The sequence below is a fragment of the Athene noctua genome, chromosome 6 (assembly GCF_965140245.1).
Source record: "Athene noctua chromosome 6, bAthNoc1.hap1.1, whole genome shotgun sequence".
Lineage (NCBI taxonomy): Eukaryota > Metazoa > Chordata > Aves > Strigiformes > Strigidae > Athene > Athene noctua.
Window position 1 is genome coordinate 1,258,870 of NC_134042.1, and position 10,158 is coordinate 1,269,027.

The following is a 10,158-nucleotide window of genomic DNA, read 5'->3' on the forward strand; positions in this document are numbered from 1 at the left end:
TCCGGTTCGCCGGCCGTGCAGTGACGACGTGCCGGCCCCGGTTGGTGTGATGTTCCGGTCCGCTGGCCGTGCCGTGGCGACGTGCCGGCCCCGGGTGGTGAGATGTTCCGGGCCGCTGGCCGTGCCGAGGCGACATGCCAGTCCCGGATAGTGAGATGTTCCGGTTCGCTGGCCGTGCCGTGGCGATGTGCCGGCCCAGGGTGGTGAGATGTTCCGATCCGCTGGCCGTGCCGTGGAGACGTGCCGGCCCCGGGTGGTTAGATGTTCCGGTCCACTGGCTGTGCCGTGGCGACGTGCCGGCCCCGGGTGGTGAGATATTCCGATCCGCCTGCCGTGCCGTGGCGACGTGCCGGCCCAGGCTGGTGAGATGTTCCGGTCCGCTGGCCGTGCCGTGGCGACGTGCCGGCCCTGGGTGGTGAGATGTTCCGATCCGCTGGCCGTACCGTGGGGACACAATGACCTGTGGCAATGGGGTGGCCTGGGGCTGTGGTCCCATCACTCGAGGACACTGTGACCAGCGCCGAGGATGTCCCCTCACCCTCCCTGTGACACGAGTGCCCTGATGCAACCGGGGCGTGTCTGTGTCCCCCCTGTGTCCTGCCACAGCCACCCCGTCCCCACGTAGAGCCCCTTGCCCACCCCGGGCACCGCAGCGCAGCGCTGGCGGGTGACTCACGCAGCCCGTGACCTCGGCGAGGCGTATTTTTAGGCTCTCGTTATAAAAGAAAGATAACGAGGAGTCGGGGGGGGACACGCACACGATGGAGAGAAGAACCAGGAAGGAGCCAATGACATGACAGGACAGCTTGGGGGGGGTCACGGGGCTGACAGCACTCCCACCCCAAAATACTCTCCCCCCCCCAAGCCTCGTTAAGGCCCGGGAATAATTGCCTCCTTAAAGCTGGCTAATTGATTTTTGCACGCTGATTAAATTAAAGGCTCTGCGGGAGCTGGGGTGGGATGCAGGGGTGATCGATGGGCTGCCAAGTGTCCCCTTGGTCCCCCCCCTTTTGGGTTGGCGGGCTGGGGTCTGTCCCCCGCTTGTCCCCTGGAGTCTGGAGACACCGCGCGGGTGTGACACAGGAAGGGGACGTGCCCCCAGGGTGGGATTGGGGGGTTGGGCGATGACCTCATGGACCCCATAAGTGCCACCAGGGTTGACACCACCTTGGTGTTGTCACCTGGGGCCACCAAAGCCCCGGCTGCGTGTGTGTGTGTGTGTGTGTGTGTGTGTCCCACCCTGTCCCCCCACGTGTCCCCCTCCCGTCCCTGTGTCCTTCGCTCACCCCCGGCGCTGGCGGCGGCTGTCACTTGCCATCGCGTCCTGCTGTCCCCGCCGAGGCTGATGGAGATGGCAGGCGGCGGAGCGGGCGCAGCCGTGTGTCCCCCTGTCACGAGCCCGCCGGTGCTCAGCCCCCCGGGGACGGCTCTTTTGTGTGGCTGTCACCCCTTAGCGTGGCCCGGCCGTCCCCGCGGTGGCACCCGTGGGTGCCCCATTGTCACCATGGCCTTTGCCACCGGCGGTGACATCCTGTCCTGCAACCCCGCGGTTGACCCCGATGGGTGCTCCTGGGGGGTGGGTGCTTGGCCACGCGAGTGTCACCCGGGCTGTCCCGAGGCGTGGGCGCCCGCAGAGCCCGACCCTCCGGGCGGGGAAACTGAGGCGGGTGGGAGGGAAGGGCCCTGGGTGTGCTCTGGGGACTGTCCCCCGTGGGGACACAGGTGACGGGTCCCAAGGGTGTCCCCAGGCGCCGGCTGCCGGGCTCGGAGGTGACGGAGCTCCGGCCCCCGTGGGTGCGGGGCCGGCGGCTGCTCGGGGCCGGGGGTGGCACCGCTTGGGCCCGTGGGGACAGGGCGTGGCTCGGGGTGACCGCGCGGGGACGGCCCACGCGGGTCGGGGGGGGGGACGGGACGGGGCCACGGAGGGGTCCCCAGCGGTGGGGGGGTTCAGGGGGGCAGCCGGGGGCGGGGGGACCGGGGCCCCACGGAGACCCCGGGTCACGGGCGGGTGCGGGCGCGAGTGGCTGCGGGGGGGCGGGGGGCGCGGCAGAGGGGGCGTGTCCCCGCGCGGGGCGTGGGCGTGTCCGGGGCGGGACGGGGCGTGTCGGAGGGCGCGGTCGGGGCGGGAGGGGGCGTGGCCCGGTGACAGTGGGCGTGGCCTGGGCGGGCGCGGGGCGCACCGGAGCCAGCGGAGCGCAGCGGAGCGGCCACCGCCGCCGCCACCCCCGAGCCCCCCCGCGCCGCCGCCGCCCTGCTCCCCCCCACCGCCACCATTCCCGCCCCCGGCCGACAACGCGCCCCGGCCGGGCGGCGGCTCAGCCTGGGCCGCAAAACTTTACTGGCGGCCGCGGCGGGGGTGGTGATGGTGCTGGTGCTGGTGGTGCTCATCCCGGTGCTGGTGAGCTCCGCCGGTACCGACGGACGCTACGAGATGCTGGGGACATGCCGGATGGTCTGCGAGCCCTACGGCCCCGCCGCCGCACCCGCTCCGCAACCGGCCGAACGCGGACCCCTCCCGCCGCCTTCCACCCTGGTGCAGGGTCCCCAGGGCAAGCCGGGGCGACCGGGGAAACCGGGGCCGCCGGGACCACCGGGAGAACCGGGACCACCGGGACCGGTGGGGGCACGGGGTGAAGTGGGACGACCAGGACCACCGGGATTACCGGGACCAGGGGCTACGGGTGCCGTGAGTGCGGCAACCTACAGCACGGTGCTGCGCGTCGCATTCTACGCCGGCCTCAAGAACCCCCACGAGGGCTACGAGGTCCTCAAGTTCGACGACGTGGTCACCAACCTGGGCAACAGCTACGACGCTGCCTCCGGCAAGTTCACCTGCGCCATCCCCGGCACCTGCTTCTTCACCTAGCACGTCCTCATGCGCGGCGGCGACGGCACCAGCATGTGGGCCGACCTCTGCAAGAACGGCCAGGTAAGGGCTGGCCATCCCAGCTACCAGCCCCCCCGCGGGGACGGGAGATGTCACTGCCCCCCCAGCACCGGAGAAGGGCGCTGGGTGCTTCCTCAGGGTGCCCCGTCCTTTTCCCAGCCCCAGGGATGCACCCCCTGGGTGCTCCATCCTTCTCCTGGCCCCAGAGGTGAACCCTCAGTATGCCACATCCTTCTCCCAGTGCTGATGATGAGCTCTGGGTGCTTCCCCCGGGGAGCCCCGTCCTTTTCCCAGCCCCAGGGATGCACCCCAGGGTGCCACATCCTTCTCCAGTGGCAGTGATGGGCTCCGGGTGCATCTCTGGGGTGCCACGTCCTTCTCCCAGCTGCAGAGATGCACCTGCGGCGTGCCCTGTCCTTCTCCTGGCCCCATAGATGCATCCCTGGGGTGCTCCATCCTTCTCTCAGTGACAAGGATGGGCTCTGGGAGCTTCCACTGGTGTGCCCCATCCTTTTCCCGGCCCCAGAGATGTACCCCAGGATGCTCTGTCCCTCTCCCAGTGGCAATGATGAGCTCTGGGTGCATCCCCAGGGCGCCATATCCTTCTCCTGGCCATGGAGATGCACCCCAGGGTGCCACATCCTTCTCCAGTGGCAGTGATGGGCGCTGGGTGCATCCCCAGGGTGCCCTGTCCTGCTCCCAGCTCCAGAGATGCATCCACGGCATGGCCCATCCTTCTGCCAGCCCTGGAGATTTGCCCCCAAGAGGCTCTGTGTTTTTCCCAGTAGCGATGATGGGCCCTGAGTGTGTTCCTGGGGTGCCCCATCCAACTCCCAGCCCCAAAGATGCACCCCAGGGGTGCCCCATCCTTCCTCCAGTAGCAGTTTTGGGCTCCGGGTGCACCCCCGGGGTGCCCCATCCTGCTCCCATGCCCAGAGATGCTCCCCCGGGTACCCCGTCCCTCTCCCAGCACTGGGGGCACACGCTGCCACCACAGCCAGGCTGCCCTGCCATGTCCCCAAGGGTCCCCTTGGTCCTTTCCTTGGCCCCACAGACGTGCCCTGTCATGCCTCTGGGGTGCCTTGGGGTGTCCCCACAGTGTCCCCAGGGTGTCCTGCCCTCCCCGGCGGGGACAAGGCTCCTCCACGGGGGACAGTCCCTGGAGGGGGCAGCTTCTGCCCCAATTGTGGGGTGCAGCCCCCCCGGCCCAGAGCCAGTCCTGCTGCCGCTGGGTGAGGAGACATGTCCTCATCCCGTCCGGGCTGCGAGGGGACACCATGGGGGGACACCCCGAGGCTGGCTCCGTCCCTGTCCCCCGCCCCACTCCGGCATCCCCCCCAGACCCCGTCCATCTGAAAATCCTCCCAATCCCGAGACCCTCCATCCCCGCTGTTTTCGGGTGATGTCCATAGCGCTGCCCCTTTCTCACACTGTGTCCCCCCAGCCATGACCTGAGGCCCAAGACGTGGTCGTGACCCCCAAAACGTCACCTGAGCTCAGTTCCCTTGGGTGTCACCACAACCGGCATCCTCACCGGGATTCATCCCACCCCGCTCCCACTTCCCGTCTTCTCCCGGCATCCAGCCCTGTGGTGCATCCTTATCCTGAGGATGTACGACACCAAATGAACCCAAACTTGCGTTATCAACCCCCAAAAACAGCTGGGGGGGGGCGGGAATTGGGAGTCCTGTCACGGCCACAGCACTTCACCCCTCGGCTCTTAAAACCCCTGAGCCGGGAGGGCAGCAGAGGCAGAAGCCGCTCAGCTTTTTTTCTCCATCCAAACAGTTTAATTTTTTTTTTTTTTTTTGTGTGTCCCCCACTCCAGTCCCAAATTTTGGAGGGTCCTGGCGACGCTTGGCACCCCTGGCTCTTTCTCCCAAGCAGCATCTGTGTAACTCCGGACTGAGCATCCCCAAAAAAACACTTCAACCCCTTATTCCTCCACAAAAGTATTTTTGGGGACCCCCCCCAAACCTTCCTGCCTTCTCCTGCCCTCCACTGAGCTCTGACCCCCCCAGCCTGGTGGGGGATTGATGCACCCGGACGCTCCTGGATGAATTTCCAGAAGCTACGGAGCCCCTCGACAAGAGGAACTGCACTTGGTCGGGCGCGCGATGCAGCTTAATTAACTGGTTGTTAATTACTAACGAGGTATCGCCGCTCCAATATTTATAAAGAAGCGGCTCGGGAGGCAGGGGAGCGTTTCAGCGGGCTGGCTCCAGCGGGAGAGTTTCAAAAAGGTACCCCAAAAATACCCCCAAAAATGAGAAAATTGGGTTAATTAGGGATTTGTTACCAAAAATGCTCCATCCCTGGCAAAGCTGGGGGGTCGGGGGTTGCCGGGGTGTTTCCTGGTAGACAGGGGTCGATGCCAGCCTCCTCCTAGGGAATTATAACTCGGGGGTGTCCGTCTGACCCCCCCACTTTCCTCTGGGCGCTGCTGGTTCTGGGCACAGCCCCTCACCCTGCATCGGGGCTGGAGTTAATGAGAGCCAGGGGAGCCCCGGCGCTGGGAGGGAGCTGCTCCTGGTGGTTAATTAGCATTAATTATTCTTATTTGTATTAGCCCATAGACAGGCGAGTGGGGCAGTGGGGTGGGGGCGGGTGCTGGACGGTTGGACGGACGGACGGACGGGGGCGGAACGGGGCGGTTCTGGGGTCCCCGTGGTGGGGGTGACTGTGGCCCCGGCTGCCTTGTGTAGCCAAAGGCCTGGGGAGGGGCACAGCCCCGGGGGGGTCCCTGTGGTTGGGGGCCTGGGGACAGTCCCCAGGGGGGACCCCCTTGCTGGGGGGGGATTCTGGGGGCACCCAGTGTTGTGCCTGGGGGCCCAGGGGGCCACCTGCTACTGCCCCCAAGGGTGCTGGGGGGCACCCACCGCCATGCCCAGAGGGGTCCGAAGGGGGGCACCCACTGCTGCGCCTGGGGGTGCTGGGAGGGCACCCGGCATATGTCTGGGGGTGCTGGGGGGCGCCCGCCACTACACTTGGGGGTGCTGGGGAGCGCCCACAGCCACACATTGGGGTCCTGGGCCACGGTGGCCGTGGCACGTGGGGCACATGGTGTCCCCGAGGCACCGAGCGTCACCGCGAGCAGCTCAGCCCCGCTGCCCCCCGTCCCCCTGCCAGCCCAGGGCCCTGGGGCGCAGCCGGCCACGTCAGGGACCATCCCAGTGACCCCAGGGCTGGTGACACCCCCCAGCAGTGTCACCGGGGTCAGTGACAGCGGCTGCAGCAGAGCCAGCTGCGGGGGCTGGGGGCCATGTCCCCCCCATGGTTCCCACCCCCCGGGGCTGCGCCAGGCTGTGGCACGGAGAAACTGAGGCACAGAGCAGCACGAGGGGGATGAGACCATCCGAGGGGGGGACTTGGTGGCAGCCCCCACTTCCTCTGCCACCGTGGTGCCGGGAGCGGCTCAGGCCAGCCTGGCGCTGCCATTTGTCTTCCCTGGTTAGCGCGAAGGGCTGGCGGGCACGTGGTGACGAGGCAGCTCCTTAACGAGGGAAGATGGATGGCACTGGGCGGCTCTGGCTGCAGGGGGAGGGACACGATGGCAGCAGAGCCCGGCACCAAAAAGCTTCCCCTCGTTCTCCCTCCCCCCTGCTTCTTCCTCCCTCCTCTTCCTCAGCATGACCCTCTGTGAGGCAACACCCCCCGGAGATTGGGACACTGTGACCCCCTGAGATTCACCGGGTGTCCTCCCCCAGGGATGGGGACCCTCGTGGTGGCGGGTTATACACAGGGTGAATATTAACAGGGTGATAGTGTTGGTGATGGCACGAGGGATACGGCTGCGTGGGTGAGAGCACGGGACCACCTGCTGGGACATCGGTAGGTTCCAGAGTTAACAGTGTCTGAGCACGCCATCGCAGGCTGCCTGTCGGCTCGGGGAGATGAGGAGAGGACCCTCCCCACCCAGCGTGAGCCAATTAAGAGCCCATTGTTGTCGGTTGTAATTAGGAGCATCTTCTCCCCAGCGAGTCGCTTTTGCATTTATTTCATTTGGGATTTTACCTGCCGGCTTGTCGCTGTCACCCAGCGCTGCGCGATCTCCCGGCAAGGCGCCGGCGGAGATTTGATTACCCAAATAATTCTGCAGTGGCAGCAGGCTCCAGCCACGGAACTTCTTTGCCAGGCAGTTACGGCACCTCCGGCTCTGCCGGCACCTCCCGGCCTTGTCCTCTGGCACGGAGGAAATATTTCTCGGGGGGAGCATCCCGCCCCCCAGCAGGCTGGGATCAGGGTGAAGAGCGAGGCTTGTTTTGGGGGGATTTGAGCTCAGCCTCGCTACACGCTCATGGCCCACAGGGAGCTCATGGGAAGATGTGCAGGAGAATCAGGTTGGTTGGGGCCGGGCTGGGCTTGGAGACGCAGTCCTGTGTCCGAGCCGGGGTCCCACATCTGAGCCACGGTCCTGTGTCCGAGTCCAGAGTCGGGGTCCCAGCTCAGAGCCACGGTCCCGCAGCTGCACTAGGTCAGGGTCCCGTGTCCGAGCCGGGGTCCCACATCCAAACCCGGAGATGGGGTCCCGTGTCTCAGCCGTGGTGCTGCATCCGAACCCAGGGTCGGGGTCCCGTGTCAGAGCTGTGGTCTCACATCCAAACTTGAGACAGGGTCCCGTGTCTGAGCTGTGGGCCCGTGGCTGAATCTGAAACCGCGGCTCCATGTCTGAGCTGGGTCCCACATCCCCATCGGGAGACGGGATCCCGTGCCTGAGCTGTGGTGCTGCACCCCAGTCCGGAGCCGTGGTTCCGTGTCCGTGCCGGGGTCCCCCCCGTGCAGACCCAGAGCTGGGGCCCCGCCTCTGAGTCGTGGTGCCACACCCGAGCCTGGGCCTGTGGCCCCAAACCCAGCGCCAGGGCCCCAGCTCGGAGCCTGCCCGGTCAGGGAGAGGCTCCGGGCGGTGCTGGGGGCAGCCCCCTCCATCCGGGGTGCGTCACCCGTGGGGGGGGTCAGGGCACCCCACGCTGCCCCGGAGCTGGCGGGCGCTCTCCCTGGCTGCGGCTGAGCCGGGACCCCGGGTGTCCCGTGGGACCCGGGGCAGAGCCGTGCCCTGAGCCGGGTAACGCGGGTGTCCCCTGCGCAGGTGCGGGCCAGCGCCATCGCGCAGGACGCCGACCAGAACTACGACTACGCCAGCAACAGCGTCATCCTGCACCTGGACGCGGGGGACGAGGTCTTCATCAAGCTGGACGGGGGCAAAGCCCACGGCGGCAACAACAACAAGTACAGCACCTTCTGCGTCGCCCCACGGCCCCCCGGCCCCACGGCATCGCCCCATAGACCTCCAGCCCCACGGTATCCCCCAAAGACCGCCCAGCCCCACAGCGTCCCCCCACTGCCGCCCAGCCCTAGAGCCTCCCCTTTGCTACTGTCCAGCCCCACGGCATCCCCCCACAGCGATCCAGGCCATGTGCGGTGCCTCAAACCCCCCCTTTCCCATTAGCTCACCCCACAGCTGCTAATTCAAGGCTGGGGGCCCGCAGGGGGCTGGGGACCAGCAAGAGGCTGGGGGACCCCTCTGCGCTGCCCCACTGCGCCCCCATCCCCTGGCTGTGCTCCCCGCTTGGCCCCGTGGTGCCCCACTCCTCGCTGCCCCCCCACGCTCGGGGCAGTGCCGGGGCCGGGGGTCCCTGCTGGCGTGTATATATGTACAGGACGCGCAGATGTCTATACGGGTGCCCCCCCTGTCCAGCCCCGTGCTGGGGGGCTGCGCTGGGGCAGGGGGGAGATGCCTTGCTGCCTGACCCCAGGGCTACCCCATGGTAAAGCAGAGCTGTGACCTCTCCCCGTCTGCTGTCTGTGTCCCCGCGTGGGGCAGAGCCAACATCCCCCAGCCCAGGGACAGGGTCCACCTGCCACCCCCCCAGTCGACCCCGCTTGGCTTCCTGAACTGGCCCGGCCGGGGGTGCCGGGAGAGGCTCCCCTGTCCCCAAGCGCTGGCGTCTTCTCTGCCACCTCCAGTGCAGACAGTGGGGGTGCCACCGCCACCATGTCCCTGACCCAGAGCCCAGGTGGCCCCATGAGGGGTGTCCCCTCAGGTACATGCGTCCTCACTGCAGGGGGGAGGACGTGGTCCAGCCCTGCAGAGCCATGAGGACCCTCTGACACGGTCACCTGTCACCGCTGCTTCGGTGCAGGCAGCGATTCATAGAAACAGACTCTACAACTGGAGTAGAGTTACACAGCAGGTATGTTTGTATGTTTACTCCGGCCGGGGTGCAAGGGGATTTCTCTGCAAAGCTTGCACCCCCACAGCACATTTTACCAAAAACTTACCAAGTGTGGATATCCATATTCATTGGATTACACAATACAAATATCCATGTGCATGAGTGAGGCTGGGTTGGCTCTAGATGCTGGTGTCAGCAGTTGATGTTCTCTGCCCATTGCCTCCTGGTGGGTGTCTCTGGGGTCTGTTGGAGGAAGGCTCACAGTCCTCCTCACCTTGTACTTTTCCTTGGAGCATATGCAGATTCTCTCAGGCAATATCTTGAACAACAAGAGTGGTTTTCAGCTGGTTTACCAACTCTATCTTACCTAAAAGCACCAGTAGATCAGTTTCTACTGCCGATACGTGGCTGTCTACCCACTACAAAGACTCAACTTGTCAGAACCCATCTGCTTTCCAAGGACATGGCTCCTATTTTTGCCAAACATAGTAGTTCTTGGTAAGTTTCCACAGAAAATGCTTTGTTTAGATGCACACAGTAGCCCTTGGTAAGCTTCAACAGAACAGTCAGGGCAAGCAGGATTCTTAAGCAATATTCAGAAATTATTTTAAGTTGCTCTAAGCTGTTATAAGTAAATCAGTTTCAAAGCACGGGATCATTTCCTTGTATCAGCAGGACGCCGCCCAATTCGATGAGCCCCTGCGGTGGGGTCAGAGGACAGGAGCCGCTGGGGCCCCCTGGGTGGCCCTGGGGACAGGGTGCACGGGTGGGTGGGTGTCCCCCGGCGGTACCGGGGCTCGTTTCTCAGCACCAATTCCCCGGGAGCAGCAGCGGCCGGGCAGCGGGAGCTGCTCAGGGCCGGGGCTGTCAGCTCGGAGCTGGGAGGAGAAGGCTGCCGCTGCGGCTCGCTGTGGCAGGCAGCAGGCGGCGACCCCGCGCCCCTCAGCCCTGCCGGGCCCTTGGCTGGGCTCTCTCCGCTGGACAGCGCTCGGGCCGCCGGTTCTCCCGGCCGCAGGGGGCCGCCACGGCCGGGACGGCGACGGGGAAGGGGGAAAGATGGCGGCCAGGTCGGGGCCGCGGGACTACCGCTCCCATGGT

General features: G+C 65.9%; 1 pseudogene; it reads left to right on the forward strand.

Annotated features, from left to right (window-relative positions):
• Positions 1-2,148: 2,148 nt before the first annotated feature.
• On the forward strand, positions 2,149-8,424 carry LOC141961933 (C1q-related factor-like; annotated as a pseudogene).
• The last annotated feature ends 1,734 nt before the right edge of the window (positions 8,425-10,158 follow it).